We start from the raw sequence: 5,000 nt of genomic DNA, 5'->3' as shown, positions 1-5,000 counted from the left end.
GCCTTGGTGTCGCTGCAGTGACGGTTGTGACTCAGTGTTTGAAATCACGGTGCCCTCTTTATTTTTCACTCATGTTCCGCAGGCTGCAGGTGGCACTACCAATTCTTTATCAACACGCAATGCCGCCACACGAGAGCGCGGGCAGCAACCTGTGTAGTTACTCTCTATTCGAAAAGGGCAGTTGTTTGAGGTGCAATGGATGAGCAGCCAGTCGCAGCTGTGTCGTGCACTGTTTCTACAAAAGCGAAGAACACTGGCACAGGTAGCGTGGCCGAGCGGTCTAAGGCGCTGGTTTAAGGCACCAGTCTCTTCGGAGGCGTGGGTTCGAATCCCACCGCTGCCACATTTTTCTGTTTTTTTGTGCCATTGTGGTGTTTTCTCGTGGGGTAGAACGCAGCTCCTGTGACCGCCGTGCAGCGTCGGTAGCGTGGCCGAGCGGTCTAAGGCGCTGGTTTCAGGCACCAGTCTCCTCGGAGGCGTGGGTTCGAATCCCACCGCTGCCAATGTTTTCTGTCTCGAAAGCCGCAGCACTGATTACCCGCGACGAAAGCAGCGCAGCAAGCCGTGAGCGTCTCTTTCTTAAATTGTCGTAGCACAGTGCGCGGTGCAACGACATGATTCACAGGCGCCGTTTGGTGTCATAGTGGCTGGCGTTCGTCTCCACGAAATGAGTCCCGAGCATGCCGCTGTACAAAGTGGGAGCGTATAATTTTGTAGTTGTCGTTTAGTAGCGTGTGTATAGATTGCTGCGTTCGCTGGAGTAGCCCTTGTGCCGTTGTCCGGTGTGGTCTAGTGGCTAGGATACCTGGCTCTCACCCAGGAGGCCCGGGTTCGATTCCCGGTACCGGAAAAGCGAGCGCAATTTGTTGCTCCTCTTATGCGACTTGGCCCGACTTAGCTCGACTGACGCTTCGCTGACGCTTGCAGAAAACTACGTTAAGTACGATTCGTGGTCACAAGTGACGGCGAGAGCGATGCGACATCTGCCCACCTCTTATCGAGGCACATACCTGAGGTGAACAGAGTAGGAGGACTGCAAGACACTGCCACGGGGGTTGAATGCAGCTAACCACACTGCTTAGTGTCCTTACATCGCAGACACGTTCGTTTGCCAGTATACATATAATGGAGCCCGCGTCTGACACAGTGGTGTGTGGGCCGAGCTTTGCTGTGCATCGCAACATGCAGTCGCGAGGACTGCCCTCGGCGGTGCTTCCGTGGCCGTGATCGTCTAGTGGTTAGGACATTGCGTTGTGGCCGCAATAACCCAGGTTCGAATCCTGGTCACGGCAATTTTTAAAGTTTTGCCTTGGTGTCGCTGCAGTGACGGTTGTGGCTCAGTGTTTGAAATCACGGTGCCCTCTTTATTTTTCACTCATGTTCCGCAGGCTGCAGGTGGCACTACCAATTCTTTATCAACACGCAATGCCGCCACACGAGAGCGCGGGCAGCAACCTGTGTAGTTACTCTCTATTCGAAAAGGGCAGTTGTTTGAGGTGCAATGGATGAGCAGCCAGTCGCAGCTGTGTCGTGCACTGTTTCTACAAAAGCGAAGAACACTGGCACAGGTAGCGTGGCCGAGCGGTCTAAGGCGCTGGTTTAAGGCACCAGTCTCTTCGGAGGCGTGGGTTCGAATCCCACCGCTGCCACATTTTTCTGTTTTTTGTGCCATTGTGGTGTTTTCTCGTGGGGTAGAACGCAGCTCCTGTGACCGCCGTGCAGCGTCGGTAGCGTGGCCGAGCGGTCTAAGGCGCTGGTTTCAGGCACCAGTCTCCTCGGAGGCGTGGGTTCGAATCCCACCGCTGCCAATGTTTTCTGTCTCGAAAGCCGCAGCACTGATTACCCGCGACGAAAGCAGCGCAGCAAGCCGTGAGCGTCTCTTTCTTAAATTGTCGTAGCACAGTGCGCGGTGCAACGACATGATTCACAGGCGCCGTTTGGTGTCATAGTGGCTGGCGTTCGTCTCCACGAAATGAGTCCCGAGCATGCCGCTGTACAAAGTGGGAGCGTATAATTTTGTAGTTGTCGTTTAGTAGCGTGTGTATAGATTGCTGCGTTCGCTGGAGTAGCCCTTGTGCCGTTGTCCGGTGTGGTCTAGTGGCTAGGATACCTGGCTCTCACCCAGGAGGCCCGGGTTCGATTCCCGGTACCGGAAAAGCGAGCGCAATTTGTTGCTCCTCTTATGCGACTTGGCCCGACTTAGCTCGACTGACGCTTCGCTGACGCTTGCAGAAAACTACGTTAAGTACGATTCGTGGTCACAAGTGACGGCGAGAGCGATGCGACATCTGCCCACCTCTTATCGAGGCACATACCTGAGGTGAACAGAGTAGGAGGACTGCAAGACACTGCCACGGGGGTTGAATGCAGCTAACCACACTGCTTAGTGTCCTTACATCGCAGACACGTTCGTTTGCCAGTATACATATAATGGAGCCCGCGTCTGACACAGTGGTGTGTGGGCCGAGCTTTGCTGTGCATCGCAACATGCAGTCGCGAGGACTGCCCTCGGCGGTGCTTCCGTGGCCGTGATCGTCTAGTGGTTAGGACATTGCGTTGTGGCCGCAATAACCCAGGTTCGAATCCTGGTCACGGCAATTTTTAAAGTTTTGCCTTGGTGTCGCTGCAGTGACGGTTGTGGCTCAGTGTTTGAAATCACGGTGCCCTCTTTATTTTTCACTCATGTTCCGCAGGCTGCAGGTGGCACTACCAATTCTTTATCAACACGCAATGCCGCCACACGAGAGCGCGGGCAGCAACCTGTGTAGTTACTCTCTATTCGAAAAGGGCAGTTGTTTGAGGTGCAATGGATGAGCAGCCAGTCGCAGCTGTGTCGTGCACTGTTTCTACAAAAGCGAAGAACACTGGCACAGGTAGCGTGGCCGAGCGGTCTAAGGCGCTGGTTTAAGGCACCAGTCTCTTCGGAGGCGTGGGTTCGAATCCCACCGCTGCCACATTTTTCTGTTTTTTTGTGCCATTGTGGTGTTTTCTCGTGGGGTAGAACGCAGCTCCTGTGACCGCCGTGCAGCGTCGGTAGCGTGGCCGAGCGGTCTAAGGCGCTGGTTTCAGGCACCAGTCTCCTCGGAGGCGTGGGTTCGAATCCCACCGCTGCCAATGTTTTCTGTCTCGAAAGCCGCAGCACTGATTACCCGCGACGAAAGCAGCGCAGCAAGCCGTGAGCGTCTCTTTCTTAAATTGTCGTAGCACAGTGCGCGGTGCAACGACATGATTCACAGGCGCCGTTTGGTGTCATAGTGGCTGGCGTTCGTCTCCACGAAATGAGTCCCGAGCATGCCGCTGTACAAAGTGGGAGCGTATAATTTTGTAGTTGTCGTTTAGTAGCGTGTGTATAGATTGCTGCGTTCGCTGGAGTAGCCCTTGTGCCGTTGTCCGGTGTGGTCTAGTGGCTAGGATACCTGGCTCTCACCCAGGAGGCCCGGGTTCGATTCCCGGTACCGGAAAAGCGAGCGCAATTTGTTGCTCCTCTTATGCGACTTGGCCCGACTTAGCTCGACTGACGCTTCGCTGACGCTTGCAGAAAACTACGTTAAGTACGATTCGTGGTCACAAGTGACGGCGAGAGCGATGCGACATCTGCCCACCTCTTATCGAGGCACATACCTGAGGTGAACAGAGTAGGAGGACTGCAAGACACTGCCACGGGGGTTGAATGCAGCTAACCACACTGCTTAGTGTCCTTACATCGCAGACACGTTCGTTTGCCAGTATACATATAATGGAGCCCGCGTCTGACACAGTGGTGTGTGGGCCGAGCTTTGCTGTGCATCGCAACATGCAGTCGCGAGGACTGCCCTCGGCGGTGCTTCCGTGGCCGTGATCGTCTAGTGGTTAGGACATTGCGTTGTGGCCGCAATAACCCAGGTTCGAATCCTGGTCACGGCAATTTTTAAAGTTTTGCCTTGGTGTCGCTGCAGTGACGGTTGTGGCTCAGTGTTTGAAATCACGGTGCCCTCTTTATTTTTCACTCATGTTCCGCAGGCTGCAGGTGGCACTACCAATTCTTTATCAACACGCAATGCCGCCACACGAGAGCGCGGGCAGCAACCTGTGTAGTTACTCTCTATTCGAAAAGGGCAGTTGTTTGAGGTGCAATGGATGAGCAGCCAGTCGCAGCTGTGTCGTGCACTGTTTCTACAAAAGCGAAGAACACTGGCACAGGTAGCGTGGCCGAGCGGTCTAAGGCGCTGGTTTAAGGCACCAGTCTCTTCGGAGGCGTGGGTTCGAATCCCACCGCTGCCACATTTTTCTGTTTTTTGTGCCATTGTGGTGTTTTCTCGTGGGGTAGAACGCAGCTCCTGTGACCGCCGTGCAGCGTCGGTAGCGTGGCCGAGCGGTCTAAGGCGCTGGTTTCAGGCACCAGTCTCCTCGGAGGCGTGGGTTCGAATCCCACCGCTGCCAATGTTTTCTGTCTCGAAAGCCGCAGCACTGATTACCCGCGACGAAAGCAGCGCAGCAAGCCGTGAGCGTCTCTTTCTTAAATTGTCGTAGCACAGTGCGCGGTGCAACGACATGATTCACAGGCGCCGTTTGGTGTCATAGTGGCTGGCGTTCGTCTCCACGAAATGAGTCCCGAGCATGCCGCTGTACAAAGTGGGAGCGTATAATTTTGTAGTTGTCGTTTAGTAGCGTGTGTATAGATTGCTGCGTTCGCTGGAGTAGCCCTTGTGCCGTTGTCCGGTGTGGTCTAGTGGCTAGGATACCTGGCTCTCACCCAGGAGGCCCGGGTTCGATTCCCGGTACCGGAAAAGCGAGCGCAATTTGTTGCTCCTCTTATGCGACTTGGCCCGACTTAGCTCGACTGACGCTTCGCTGACGCTTGCAGAAAACTACGTTAAGTACGATTCGTGGTCACAAGTGACGGCGAGAGCGATGCGACATCTGCCCACCTCTTATCGAGGCACATACCTGAGGTGAACAGAGTAGGAGGACTGCAAGACACTGCCACGGGGGTTGAATGCAGCTAACCACACTGCTTAGTG

General features: G+C 54.7%; 15 non-coding genes across 15 annotated transcripts; all 15 read left to right on the top strand.

Moving 5' to 3' along the window:
• The first annotated feature begins 261 nt into the window (after window positions 1-261).
• On the top strand, window positions 262-343 carry Trnal-aag (transfer RNA leucine (anticodon AAG)). Its single transcript has one exon. It is a non-coding gene; the product is annotated as a tRNA-Leu (tRNA).
• A 78-nt stretch (window positions 344-421) lies between these two features.
• On the top strand, window positions 422-503 carry Trnal-cag (transfer RNA leucine (anticodon CAG)). Its single transcript has one exon. It is a non-coding gene; the product is annotated as a tRNA-Leu (tRNA).
• A 275-nt stretch (window positions 504-778) lies between these two features.
• Trnae-cuc (transfer RNA glutamic acid (anticodon CUC)) lies at window positions 779-850 on the top strand. The gene has a single exon. It is a non-coding gene; the product is annotated as a tRNA-Glu (tRNA).
• Window positions 851-1,220: 370 nt separating this feature from the next.
• Trnah-gug (transfer RNA histidin (anticodon GUG)) lies at window positions 1,221-1,292 on the top strand. Its single transcript has one exon. It is a non-coding gene; the product is annotated as a tRNA-His (tRNA).
• Window positions 1,293-1,567: 275 nt separating this feature from the next.
• Trnal-aag (transfer RNA leucine (anticodon AAG)) lies at window positions 1,568-1,649 on the top strand. Its single transcript has one exon. It is a non-coding gene; the product is annotated as a tRNA-Leu (tRNA).
• Window positions 1,650-1,726: 77 nt separating this feature from the next.
• Window positions 1,727-1,808, top strand: Trnal-cag (transfer RNA leucine (anticodon CAG)). The gene has a single exon. It is a non-coding gene; the product is annotated as a tRNA-Leu (tRNA).
• Window positions 1,809-2,083: 275 nt separating this feature from the next.
• Window positions 2,084-2,155, top strand: Trnae-cuc (transfer RNA glutamic acid (anticodon CUC)). Its single transcript has one exon. It is a non-coding gene; the product is annotated as a tRNA-Glu (tRNA).
• Window positions 2,156-2,525: 370 nt separating this feature from the next.
• On the top strand, window positions 2,526-2,597 carry Trnah-gug (transfer RNA histidin (anticodon GUG)). The gene has a single exon. It is a non-coding gene; the product is annotated as a tRNA-His (tRNA).
• A 275-nt stretch (window positions 2,598-2,872) lies between these two features.
• Trnal-aag (transfer RNA leucine (anticodon AAG)) lies at window positions 2,873-2,954 on the top strand. Its single transcript has one exon. It is a non-coding gene; the product is annotated as a tRNA-Leu (tRNA).
• Window positions 2,955-3,032: 78 nt separating this feature from the next.
• On the top strand, window positions 3,033-3,114 carry Trnal-cag (transfer RNA leucine (anticodon CAG)). Its single transcript has one exon. It is a non-coding gene; the product is annotated as a tRNA-Leu (tRNA).
• Window positions 3,115-3,389: 275 nt separating this feature from the next.
• Window positions 3,390-3,461, top strand: Trnae-cuc (transfer RNA glutamic acid (anticodon CUC)). The gene has a single exon. It is a non-coding gene; the product is annotated as a tRNA-Glu (tRNA).
• A 370-nt stretch (window positions 3,462-3,831) lies between these two features.
• On the top strand, window positions 3,832-3,903 carry Trnah-gug (transfer RNA histidin (anticodon GUG)). The gene has a single exon. It is a non-coding gene; the product is annotated as a tRNA-His (tRNA).
• Window positions 3,904-4,178: 275 nt separating this feature from the next.
• On the top strand, window positions 4,179-4,260 carry Trnal-aag (transfer RNA leucine (anticodon AAG)). The gene has a single exon. It is a non-coding gene; the product is annotated as a tRNA-Leu (tRNA).
• Window positions 4,261-4,337: 77 nt separating this feature from the next.
• On the top strand, window positions 4,338-4,419 carry Trnal-cag (transfer RNA leucine (anticodon CAG)). Its single transcript has one exon. It is a non-coding gene; the product is annotated as a tRNA-Leu (tRNA).
• A 275-nt stretch (window positions 4,420-4,694) lies between these two features.
• Trnae-cuc (transfer RNA glutamic acid (anticodon CUC)) lies at window positions 4,695-4,766 on the top strand. Its single transcript has one exon. It is a non-coding gene; the product is annotated as a tRNA-Glu (tRNA).
• The last annotated feature ends 234 nt before the right edge of the window (window positions 4,767-5,000 follow it).

Source organism: Schistocerca gregaria, unplaced genomic scaffold (genome assembly GCF_023897955.1).
Source record: "Schistocerca gregaria isolate iqSchGreg1 unplaced genomic scaffold, iqSchGreg1.2 ptg001539l, whole genome shotgun sequence".
Taxonomy (NCBI): Eukaryota; Metazoa; Arthropoda; class Insecta; order Orthoptera; family Acrididae; genus Schistocerca; species Schistocerca gregaria.
This window is presented reverse-complemented; position numbering and strand designations above follow the sequence as displayed.